Source organism: Rhinolophus sinicus, linkage group LG02 (assembly GCF_036562045.2).
Source record: "Rhinolophus sinicus isolate RSC01 linkage group LG02, ASM3656204v1, whole genome shotgun sequence".
Lineage (NCBI taxonomy): Eukaryota > Metazoa > Chordata > Mammalia > Chiroptera > Rhinolophidae > Rhinolophus > Rhinolophus sinicus.
In genome coordinates, this window is record NC_133752.1 from 161868577 (window position 1) to 161881198 (window position 12622).

At 34.2% G+C, this 12622-nt stretch overlaps 1 protein-coding gene and 1 non-coding gene across 8 annotated transcripts in view; both read right to left on the bottom strand.

Annotated features, from left to right (window-relative positions):
• CCDC91 (coiled-coil domain containing 91) overlaps window positions 1-12622 on the bottom strand; it is a 326862-nt gene that overhangs the window by 157935 nt on the left and 156305 nt on the right. The gene's annotated exons all lie outside the window — the stretch shown is intronic.
• Window positions 11066-11172, bottom strand: LOC141570259 (U6 spliceosomal RNA). The gene has a single exon (XR_012494266.1). It is a non-coding gene; the product is annotated as a U6 spliceosomal RNA (small nuclear RNA).

The following is a 12622-nucleotide window of genomic DNA, read 5'->3' on the forward strand; positions in this document are numbered from 1 at the left end:
ATAATGATTAGTATGTGATTTTATTAATTCCAAATTAGGTATATTCTTCTAAGATTTACAAGTCTCTAGACTTAATTCCTCCATAAATGTTATCTTCTTACTATAACTTTGACATCTGACTCCTAAAATGTTATACTACACTTTACTCCTTTTGTCAAAATACCTATTGGTTCCAAAACGTAAGACCAATAATTATTTTAGATATGAATTTAAAATACCAGAAGATTAATTGTGACTTACAAAATAGGTATTACATTGTTCATATGCTAAATTATTTTTCTGTCTCTCCTAATCTGGCAAAGGGAGCTGGCAACAGCCAAAACATTACCTCACTCTGAAAAAAGTACTGTCAGTTTTTCTGATATTAATGTTAGAATAGTGCATACTATCTTTCAAGAAAAAGAGGCATCAGTCTTGACAGGGCTCTAAAATCCTCAAAAAGGTAAAATAACACATATTTCGAGAAAAGTTGTTTGATAAAATGAGAAAAAATATTTGCTATAAAAATTGCCCTAGTAGTGAATTATTCAGTTTCATAATTACAGACCTAAAAAAATAACATAATAATGAAAAAGACATATTCCTTTTCCCTATTCTATACTTTATAAATGATTAAACTACAGGTAATGACACAAAGAAATTCTACTATTGGGAAAAACTTTTCCCTAAGCTCATTATTCTATGTGATAGGAAACTGAGTAACTCTTGGGCCTCTTGCCCCACCGACCAACTTACTCCCTCCTTCCTTACATATAGAAGGTGAGGTGATTTGTATAATCCTTGAGATGGTAAGAAAATGTGGGACATGTGTGGCTCAGCACCCTTACTCTCTCCTTCAATCTCTTTCTTTTAACTTCTCCCTTTTCCACTTCCACATATAGATGCATGTGTTATATATGCATATATGTATGTATGCATACATGCATGCATGTATATGGGTATAGGCATACAAAAGCATATGCATGTATGTTACACGTTATATATGAGAAATTGATAGGGCTATTAATGGAGGGGATATAAATGTACATATAAATGTATGTTTTATATATATATAACATACATACATATATACACACTCGTATACACACTTTATATATGATACACATCTGTATGTGTGTATCCCCTTATCTCATTATCACCCTCAATGTCTCTCCTCCCTCTCTTCCTTTCAACTGACTGCAGGAAACATGCATTTTCTATGTTCAATGCCTTACATTTTCTATTTATTTATTTTTTAAATTAAAGTTTATTGGGGTGATAATTGTTAGTAGTTACATAGATTTCAGGTGTACAATTCTGTATTACATCATCTATAAATCCCATTGTGTGTTCACCACCCAGAGTCAGTTCTCCTTCCATCACCATATATTTGATCCCCCTTACCCTCATCTCCCACCCCCCTCCCCCCTTACCCTCTGGTAACCACTAAACTATTGTCTGTGTCTATGAGTTTTTGTTTCTCATTTGTCTGTCTTGTTCTTTTTTTATTTTTGGTTTATATACCACATATCAGTGAAATCATATGGTTCTCTGCTTTTTCTGTCTGACTTATTTCGCTCAGCATTATAATCTCATGATCCATCCATGTTATCACAAATGGTCCTATTTCATTTTTTCTTACTGCTGAATAGGATTCCATTGTGTATATATACCACAACTTCTTTATCCATTCATCTATCAAAGGACATTTTGGTTTTTTCTATGTGTTGGCCACCATAAATAAAACTGCAATGAACACACTTGTCTTTATGTATAAATGTTTTCAGATTTTTGGGGTAGATACCCAGGAGAGGGATTGCTGGGTCATATGGTAATTCTATTCGTAATTTTTTGAGGAAACTCCACACTGCCTTCCATAACGGCTGCACCAGTCTGCATTCCCACCAACAGTGTCTGAGGGCTCCTTTTTCTCCACAGCCTCTCCAACACTTGTTACTATTTGTCTTGTTGATGATAGCCATTCTAACTGGGGTGAGGTGATATCTCATTGTGTTTTTTATTTGCATTTCTCTGATGATTAGTGATGTTGAGCATTTTTTCACATGTCTATTTGCCCTTTGTATGTCTTCTTTGGAGAAATGTCTCTTCAGGTCCTTTGCCCATTTTTCAATTGGGTTGTTTGTTTTTCCGTTATTGAGTTGTATGAGTTCCTTGTATGTTTTGGATATTAGCCCCTTATCGGAGGCACTGTTTGCAAAACTCTTCTCAAAAATCTTCATCCAGTTGGTTGCCTCTTTATTTTGTTGATGGTTTCTTTTGCTGTGCAGAAGCTTTTAAGTTTGATTAGTCCTATTCATTTATTTTAGCTTTTACTTCCCTTACCTTTTGAGTCAAATTCATAAAATGCTCTTTGAGCCCAAGGTCCATAAGTTTAGTACCTATGTTTTCTTCTATGCAGTTTATTGTTTCAGGTCTTATGCTTAAGTCTTTGATCCATTTTGAATTAATTTTGGTACATGGTGACAGATAGCAGTCCAGTTTCATTCTTTTGCATGTGGCTATCCAATTCTGCCAGCACCATTTATTGAAGAGGCTGTCTTTTCTCCATTGCATGTTTTTTGCTTCTTTGTCAAAAATGATCCGTCCATATTTATGTGGTTTTATTTCTGGGTTCTCAATTCTATTCCATTGGTCTATGTGTCTGTTTTTCTGCCAATACCATGCTGTTTTGATAATTGTTGGTCTGTAGTATAAGCTAAAGTCAGGAAGTGTGACACCTCCAGCATTGTTCTTTTTCCTAGGGTTGCTTTGGCTATTCAGGGTCTTTTGTGATTCCATACAAATCTGATGATTTTTTTGTTCTATTTATTTAAAAAATGCCATTGGGATTTTGATGGGGATTGCATTAAATCTGTAAATTTGTAGGGTCAAACTCTTACATGGAATATTTAAGGTTGTCCAGCTACACTAAATAAAAAAGCAAGTCAGTCTGTTAAATTCAGACATGTAATATTAATAATCCTGTCTCCACACACCTAAGCCTATTATTTGACACCTTTTCTTCCCTCTCAAACCTGCAGTGACTCCTCAATCCTCCTTACTCTATTCTCATAAAACAGAAACTAAGAGAAAGACTTTTCACATATTCCTACTATTACATGTTCCAGTCTATGTATCTATACCCATGTATGCAATCTTCCTTACTGTTATTAAAATGAACTGCAGATAACAGTGCTATTTGAAAATAATGCTTCTTCCTCATCTACTAGAGCCTATACCACCACATCAAGTCAGGGACTTTGCTCTCCCCCTGGCATCCTGGCACCTCTCTCACTTGATCGTCATTTTTCCATTCAAGTGAATCAATCCTATGATGATATAACCATGCTCTAACATTTTCCATCAAATAAAACCTCCCTTGCCCTACATCCACTAAATAATTATCTCTACTTATTGTGCCTCCACTTCCTCTCCTTCTTTTAAATCCACTCCAGCAGGCTTTCCCTCCACCACTATGCCAAAACTGTTCAGCAAGGTAACAAATGGCCTATTGTGCTGCTTTTCCACGCTGCCATACAAATTGCTACAAACGTTATAACTTAAAACAGCAGAAATCTATTCTTACAGTTGTGTAGGTCAGAAGTCAACATAGGTCTCACTGGGTTAAAATCAAGGTGCTGGCCTAGGTCCTTTCTGGAACTCTGGGGAGATCCTTTGCCTCCCTGTTGGCAGAATTCAGCTCCTCGCACATAGTTCCGGCATCTCAGAAGCAGCAATAAGGCATCAAATTCTTCTCATGTCTCTCTCTCTCTCTCTCTCTCTCTCTCTCTCTCTCTCTCTCTCTCTCTCACCACAGCCAGGAAATGTTCTCCACTTTTAAGGACTATGTAATTAGATTGGGCACACCAAGATGATATAGGATAATCTCCCACCTCCAAGTCCAGAACCATAATATCTGTAAAGCTCTTTTTGGCCATGGAACATATTCACAGGTTCCAGGGATTAGGGTGTGGACGTGGCGTCGGGGGGATTTATTTGGCCTGATACAGTTACACTCGTACAATAGTCATTTCTCATCCTCATTTTAGGTAAACTTTCATTTTTTTCGGCAGCATTTGACACATTTGACCACTCTCTTTTTAGGAATGCTATCTTCTTTTGGCCTTAGACAACCAACTCTCAGTTCCCCTCTAACCCCACTGGCCACTTATTCTTAAATCTCCTTTTACTCACCTATTCATTTTCTCTCTAAATATTGGAATGCGTCAAAGTTCGGTAGTAATGAGGATGATGCAATAGTAACAAGAAACATCTCCATAGAACTGTAGTTTCCAAAGTGAGGTCGAGTAATCCTAAATGCAATAGGCAGAATAATGATGTCCCCAAAAATAAACACACCTTAATTCTTAGAACCTGTGAATTAAGATAGCAAATGGAATCAACATGGCTAATCAGTTAGTTTTAAAAGAGGGAGATTATCTGGGTGAGTCCAATGTCATCACAAGAGTCCTTGAATGTGGAAGAGGGAGGCAGAGGAGTCTGTGCTAGAGTGATGGAATAGGAGAAAGCCGCAACCAGCCATTTCTGGCTTTGAAGATGGAAGAGGGCCATGAGCCAAGAATATGGGCTGTTACAACAGCAACAGAAATCTAACTCACTGTTACCTAAACCCCTCAAAACAAAATTTTCAATTTGAGAAAATTCATAAACTCAAAAACTATTTTCATAAAAATACTGATAGAGGATTTGTCTTTTTCACCCTCATTCTCTCTGACTATACAGTGGATTTTTCCAGAGGTGGCAGGACCTATGATATCACCAAAGACTGAAGAAACAAGGAGGTATGAGAATCCAGCAGTCTTCCATTGAGGCCAGAGTAGAGATTTGCAAAAATAGGAAACAATGCTATTCTTCACACTAAATTTGGTTTTATTTTGGAAAATATAGTTATGTTTTCATAAAAATGTTACTTATTTTAACATGTACAAGGTTTACCATCTTTTCTTAAATGAGTTAATAAATACTTATAAATTTGTTTTATATTCTAATATGGTAAATATTAATAAGCATAACCTGCATAATCAAAAACTCTTTGTAATCCACAATAATTATTATGAGTATAAAATGGCCCTAAATACAAAAATGTTTAAGAACCACTGATATAGAGCTTACTAAGTGCCCAAACATAGTTCTAAATAGTATGTGTACACACACACACACACACACACACACACACACACACACACAAACACACACAGTGATGGACTTTTCACAATAAACCTGAGGAGAAGTACTATGCTTACCCTTGTTTCACAGATGAGAAAATTGAAGTTCATTAGAAGCAAGCAACATGCCCAAAGTTACAGTAAATAGCTGAGGTAAGATTCAAACCTCAGCAGTCTGGCCGAGGTCTGTGGTTGAACACAACCTCCCAGGGTTCAAACTTCTCTACTGACATTTACTCTGAAGGTGATCTCATCTGATGGCATGTGTAAACGCTCCAGCCCCAAGCCGCTAACTCCAGACTCTTATACCTATTGCCTATTCAACAAATCTAACTGGATGACTAAAAGTCATCTCAAATTTAACCTTTCCCAAGCGGAACTGATTCCATCTCCTCTTCAAACATTTTCTCACCTTAAATTTCCCATGTCAGTAAATGGGAATTGCCCAAGCTTCTCATATTAAACATCTGAAGGGCTCTCTTTCCCTCTTGCTTCACATTAGTGTATCAGAAATCTCTGTCAGCTCTGTCTTAGAAATATATCAGAATCCAACCATTTACCACCTCCATTTGCTACTACCCTAGTGCAAGCCATCTCCTCTTTGGAATACAGTGATACCCTCCTTCTGGCCTTCCTCCACCTATGTAGTATATTTACATATTTTACTATTTTCCCCACAGTAGTAAAAGCAATTTTTTTAATGGGGCCAATTATTCTTTTACTCAAAATAGCTTGCATGTCAATCAGATTAAAATCCAAAATCTTTACCTTAGCTTAGAGGCCTTATATAATCTGGTATTTTACCAATTTTATTTGCTATGGTTATCTCTTCCTTGCTCTTTTAAAAAATATATCACATACAACCTTCCCTCTTTACACTGTTTCCTCTGTCTGCCTCCCCTCCCACACACACACACCCAAGATCAATACCTTTCTTTCTGAAAGGTTTCTTGCCAGAGAGGCTTTCCACTATCACCTTATCATATCCTACCAATTTCTAGCTCCCTTATTCTAACTCAGTTTTCTTTAGCACTTATCATGGCCTGATAAACTACAAATGTATCTTTTTGTTCCACGCCTATACTTCCATTAAAAGGTGCACTCTATAAATTCAGGACTTTGTATTTGGGGTCCAGAGAGTTCTCCTTCAACAATGTCTGGTGAGTTGGCTCTCACCACTTATTACTCATTCATTTAGTAATTAATCTAGGGAAAATATTCACAATAAAAATAATAGTCAATGCCCATAAAATATAAAGTACCTATAGAAGTTTATAAGAAATATTACAATCCTGTAAGGAAATTGTTCAAAATATGGCAATAGGTAATCAGCAAAAACAAACAAAAAAAGTACCTCATGAAAATATGTTCAAGTCCAACACAGTGTATAATTTTTTTTATTGTTAAATTTATTGGGGTGAAACTGGTTAATAAAATTATATGGGTTTCAAGTGTACAATTCTATAATACATCATCTGTATATTGCATTGTGTGTTTACCACCCAAAGTCAAATATCCTTCCATCACCATATATTTGACCCTCTTTGTCCTCTTCTACCTCTCCCCCTCCTTCCTTACTCTGTTAACCTTGAAACAGTTATCTGTGTCTATGAGTTTGTGTCTGTCTTGTTTTCAATTTTATATCCCACATGAGTGAAATTACATGATTCTCGACTTTTTCTATCTGACTTATTTTGCTTAGCATAATAATCTCAAGATCCATCCATATTGTGATAAAAGGCAGTATTTCATCTTTTCTTATGACAGAATAGTATTCCATTGTATGTATGTACCCCCTCTTCTTTATCCAATCATTTATCAAAGGACACTTCGGTTGTTTCCATGTCTTGGCCACCGTGAATAATGCTGCAATGAACACAGGGGTATATGTATCTTTAAGAATAAATGTTTTCAAATTTTGGAGGTACATACCCAGAACAGGGATTTCTGGGTCATATCATTCTATCCTTAATTTTTTGCTGAACCTCCCTACTGTTTTCCATAGTGGCTGTACCAATTTACATTCTCACCAGCAGTGTAGAAGATTCCTTTTTCTCCACAACTTCTCCAATACTTGTTATTATTTGTCTTGTTGATAACAGCCATTCTAACAGGTGTGAGGTGGTATCTCATTGTGGTTTTGATTTGCATTTCCCAACAGCTAGTGAAATTGAGCATTGTTTCAAATATCTGCTGGTCATTTGTATGTCTTGTTAGGAGAAATATCTGCTAAGGTCCACTGCCCATTTTTTTTAATGTTTTTTTGTTTTTGTTTTTGTTGAGTTGTATGAGTTCTTTATATATTTTGGACATTAGTCCCTTATCGGAGGCATTGTATGCAGATATATTCTCCCATTCGGTTCTGTGTCTGTTTTTTTACCAATACAATGCTGTTCTGATTATTGTCCATTTGTAGTGTAATTTGAAGTCAAGGAGTGTGATACAGCTGGCATTCTTTTTTCTCAGGATTGCTTTGGATATTGGGGGTGTTTTGTGATTCCATACAAAACTGATAAATTTTTATTCTAGGTTCTTAAAAAACGGCATTAGGATTTTGATTAGGATTGCATAAAATCTGCATATTGTTTTGGGTAATGTGGCTATTTTAACTATGTTGCTTCTTCCAATCCATGAACATGGAATATCTTACCATTTCTTTGTATCTTCTTCAATTTTTTTGAAAATGTCTTGTAGTTTTCAGTGTATAGGTCCTTCACATCCTTTGTTAGATTTATTGCTAGGTATTTTATTCTTTTGTTGCAATTGCAAAAGGAATTGTTTTTGTTTTTTTCTTTTCTTTTTCTGAAATTTCATTGTTAGTAAATAGGAACGCAATGGATTTTTGTACATTGATTTTGAATCCTGCCACTTTACTGTGTTTGTTTGTTGTTTCTAATAGTTTTGTTTGTTTGTTTTGGTGGAGTCTTTAGGATTTTCTACATAAAGAAAATCACATCATCTGCAAAAAAACAATAATTTGACTTCTTCATTCCCAGTTTGGAAGTGTTTTATTTCTTTCTCTTGCCTGATTGCTCTGGCGACCACTTACAACATTATGTTGAATAACAGTGGTGAGAGATGGCATCCTTGTCTTGTTCCTGATCTTAGAGGGAAAACTTACATTTTTAACCACTAAGTATGATATTAGCTGAGGGTCTGTCATATATGGCCTTTATTATATTGAAATACTTTCCTTCTACACCCATTTTACTAAGTGTTTTAATTACAAATGGTGCTGTATCTTGTCAAATGCTTTTTCTCTATTGATGTGATCATATGGTTTTTATCTTTATTTTGTTTATGGGGTGTATCACATTGATCAATTTGTGTACGTTGAACCATCCTGGCGCTCCTGGAATGAACCCCACTTGATCATGATGTATAATCTTTTTAATGTACTGTTGTATTTAATTTGCTAATATTTTGTTTAGAATTTTTGCATCTGTATTCATCAGAGCTTTTGGTCTGTAATTTGTTTTATCATTACCAGGTTTTATTTGGTATTATGATGCCAACATTATATGTTGGCATCATAAAATGAGTTAGAAAGTATTGCTTCTTCTTCAATTTTTTAAAAGAGTTTGAGGAGAACAGGTATTAAATCATCTTTGAATATTTGGTCGAATTAACGAGTGAAGCCATCTGGTCCTAGAGTTTTACTTTTTGGGAGGTTTTGTATGATTGTTTCAATTTCCTTTCTGATAACTGGTTCTTCATGATTAAGTCTAGGAAGGCTACATACTTCTAAGAACTTCTCCATTTCTTCTAGGTTACTGAATTTGGTAGCATATAGTCCTTCACAGTACTCTTGTACTCGTATAAGTTCCTTTGTATTTCTGTGGTTTCCTTCACAACTTCTCCTTTTTCATTTCTGATTTTATTTGCATCTTTTCTCTTTTTTCCTTAGTGAGTCTAGCCAGGGGGTAGTCAATTGTATTAATCTTTGCAAGGAACCACCTCCTTAATTTGTATTAATTTTTTCTATTGTCTTTTTGTTTGTATTTCATTTAATTATGCTTATTTTTTATTATTTCCTTTCTTCTGCTGACTTTGAGCTTCATTTGTTCTTTTTCTAGTCCTTTAATATGTAATGTTGTTTATTTGGGATTTTTCTTGTTTCTTGAGATAGGCCTGTAATTATATAAACTTCCTTCTTATTACCACTTTTCCTGTATCCAGTTGTATTGGGATATGCTGTATTTTCATCCCCATTTATTCCTATGTATCTTTTGATCTCTTATTTCTTCTTTGACCGAGTCAGTCTTCAGTAGCATGTTGTTCAATCTCCTCATATTTGTGGTTTTCCCACTTTCATTTTGCAGTCGATCTCCAATTTCAAAGCATTGTGGGGATAATATGCTTGGTATGATTTCAATCTTCTGAAATTTATTGAGGCTAATTTTGTGTTGCAACATATGGTCTATCCTTGAAAATGTTCCATGTGCACTAGAGAGAATGTATAATCTGATGTTTTGGTATAAAAGGCTCTATAAATGTTGATTATGTCTCTTTGGTCTAATGTGTCACTTCAGCCTGAAATTTCATTATTGATTTTTCCTTTGAATGATATATCCATAACTGTCAATATGGCATTTAGGACCCCTACTATAATTGTGTTTTTATCATTTTCTCCCTTTAATAATTGCTTTATATACATGCTCCTTGATTTGGAGCATATATATTGATGTGTTATGTCTTCTTGATGTACTGTCCTCTTTATCATTATAAAATGTCTATCTTAGTCTCTTGTTGTCTTTTTCATTTTGTAGTATATTTCATCAGATATAAGTATGGACACACTTGCTTTTCTGCAGATGCCATTTGCTTGGAGTACAGTTTTCTACCCTTTCACTTTGAGTTTATATTTCTCCATGCAGCTGAGATGTGTCTCCTAAAGGTAGCATATAGTTGGGCTTTGTTTTTTGATCCAATCTGCTATTCTGTGCCTTTTCATTGGTGAGTTCAGTCCGTTTACATTTAGGGTGATTATTGATATATAAGGATTTCCAATTCTGGTATCTCTGTGTCTCCATTGTTTCTTTGCCCTTGTGTCTCTTTTTCTTATTTTAGATTACTGGTATTGTATGATTTTTTTCCCCCTCTGTTCCGTCTTTTTTTATGTGTCTCAGGTTCTGGATTTTTTTGTGTGGGTATGGTTACCATTAAGTTCATGTAAAAAAAAGTTTCACATATACAGTAGTCCGTTTTCTTCAGCATGAATCTTATCGCCATTCCCCTTTACAAATTCAGATATTTACCCCCTTCCCTTTTATGATTTTGTCACAAATTATCCCTATTTACGCTGTGAGTTCATTTCTGAGTAGCAGTAGCTATTATCTTCTTCTTCTCTTTTTCATTTGTATGTTTTTACCTCCTTTAACCTTATATTTAAGTGTATAGTACTCTACTCTGAATATGAGTTGCAATTTCCTGCTTCTTGTCTGTCAGTCGTCTTACTCATAATTTTGTATCCCTTTGTCTTTTTGTTTCAGGTAGAATAACCTGCTTCGGTATTTCCTGCAATGTAGGCCTTGTGGTGAAAATTCCCTCAGATTCTGTATGTCCTGAAAGGTCTTTATTAGCCCTTCAGATCCAAAGGATAACTTTGCTGGGTATATTATTCTTGGCTGGTTATTTTTCTCATTCAATAGTTTGAATATTTTATTGCACAACCTCCTAGCTTGTAGACTTCCTGCTGAAAAATCTCAAGATAATCCAATGGGCTATCCTTTATAGGTTACTGTCTTCTTTTCCCTGGCTGCCTTGAGAATTCTTTCTTCGTCATTAATTTTTTGAGAGTTTTAAAATACTGTACCTCACAGAAGGCCTTTTTGGATGGAGATAAATAGGTGTTTTGTTTGTTTCTAGGATTTGAGGATCCAGTTCTTTCCATAGGTTTGAAAGATATGGAATACGTCACGATATTGCACGTCATCAAAGCATAGGGGCCATGCTAACTAACTCCGTATCATTCCAATTTTAGTGTGTGTGCTGCCAACGTGGGCACACAATGTATATATTTTTTTAATTCAAATGTGATACTATTTTATAAGTTGCAAATAACAAAACTTTTTTTAAAGGTAAATTTAAGTTTACCAATAAGGCCAGTATAAGACGAGCACTGACAAGTAACTTGGCCCAACCTTTCATGAAACCAATTTAAGTTTATGTTTATATTTTCAACCTCTGATCCAGTAATTCCTCTTCTAATAATTTACATTAAAAAGAAAATCGTAAATCAAGACACCATTTTCCACATAAAGATATTTATGGATAACATAATTTTAAAATAGTAAAGAAAATTAAAATAATGATAATCTTGATATACAACAATAAGGAGAAGATTTTGAAAATTATGGTTCATTCCTATGACAGAATATTATGGAGTTATGTTTGTAAATAACATGAGAATATGGGAAATGTTTAAGTTATGTTAGATGGATTAATAGTATACAAATATTATGAATTTCACCACATTCAAAAATTCATTTAAAAAAAGCATTATCAAATGCATGTTGTTCTTGGGTGGCAGTATTATAATTTTTATAATTATTAGCATAAAAGACATTTATCGTCATATAACAGAGATTAACTTCAAATGCCATTAAATAAGTTTAAAGAACTACAGTAAAATTAATCATTTCAAATTGGGGACAACTGACCTGGAAAAGCTACTTGATACTAAGATTTTAATAAGCATTCTGTAACTTGAATCAACAGTGATGCTGGACAAGTATTTTGCATATCATCCAGATAAAACACTGCACTATCAAAACAAAGATTTTCTTACAGAAGGAATTAATTTAAATAAATACATTGAAAATGGAAAATATCTATTGCACTTAGTAGCAGCTCTTTAAAAAAATGGAAAATTACATGCAATGATCCATATCAATATAAAAGTTAGAACAGTTATCAGTTTTACTTTTTAAAAATTTCCCACAAGGCATTATGGCAAGGATTAACAGTTTTGTTTTTTTCCTTTTTGAAGGTATACAAAAATGAATTACCTGTGATTGTAAAAGCATATACAATGATAGACTTTCCAATTTTCCTGTCAACTTTTATGTTTGTAATCATTTCCGAAATGCTTTTTCATTTTTTAAGAATAAAAAAATATCATGCATACTAGAAACAAAATTTTATTAGGATGTGAACAAAACACCTCAAACTTTAGAAAATAAATTAGTCACTAATGAACTAAGCCTAAATCTGCCAAGTATTAGCCTAAAACAAAATTTTAAAGTTGAATTATTAAGTCCTTTACAAGTTTTCTTTGAGATAATGTAACCATAACTACAAAAATCACATTGTAACCACTGCTAAAATGTCTGATATGTGTAATAACATACAGCATAAATCTTGTTTGCTCCAACAGAACTTAAGGAACACTTTCAAAAATCACATTTAGCAATATAATATGAATATGTCCCAATTTTCCAATAATTATTATTCTG